Below are 318 nucleotides of genomic sequence, written 5' to 3'. Positions count from 1 at the left end.
CTGTGGGTAGAGAACAAAGGCTGAACGGGAGAGGTGTTGCCTAGGTAGAACTGATAAATTTGACTGGAATGGGAATGATGCTAAACTAGGACAACATCAAATGACTAGGAAGAGTAGTGGTAAACCCTTCATTATAAGAATGGGCTCAGACAAAAAGATAAGATGCTTACAGGATATTACACTGGAAAAATGTGGAGCAATCTGATTCAATTCAAAAAACACTTGCTGAAGCACTGAGTTAAGTGCTGAAGATACAAATTAAAAAAAAAAAGACAATTCTTGCCCTCAAGGAGCTTATAATTCAAGTCAAAACCAAAC

The 318-nt window shown here is 37.4% G+C and overlaps 1 protein-coding gene and 1 long non-coding RNA gene across 2 annotated transcripts in view; both read right to left on the bottom strand.

Moving 5' to 3' along the window:
• Positions 1-318, bottom strand: part of ECE1 (endothelin converting enzyme 1) — a 178,397-nt gene that overhangs the window by 155,511 nt on the left and 22,568 nt on the right. The window lies entirely within an intron of this gene.
• Positions 1-318, bottom strand: part of LOC141509026 (uncharacterized) — a 57,238-nt gene that overhangs the window by 35,248 nt on the left and 21,672 nt on the right. The window lies entirely within an intron of this gene.

This window comes from Macrotis lagotis, chromosome 1 (genome assembly GCF_037893015.1).
Source record: "Macrotis lagotis isolate mMagLag1 chromosome 1, bilby.v1.9.chrom.fasta, whole genome shotgun sequence".
NCBI classification, from domain to species: domain Eukaryota; kingdom Metazoa; phylum Chordata; class Mammalia; order Peramelemorphia; family Peramelidae; genus Macrotis; species Macrotis lagotis.
Note: the sequence above shows the minus strand (reverse complement) of the source record. Positions and strands in the feature narration are given on the sequence as shown.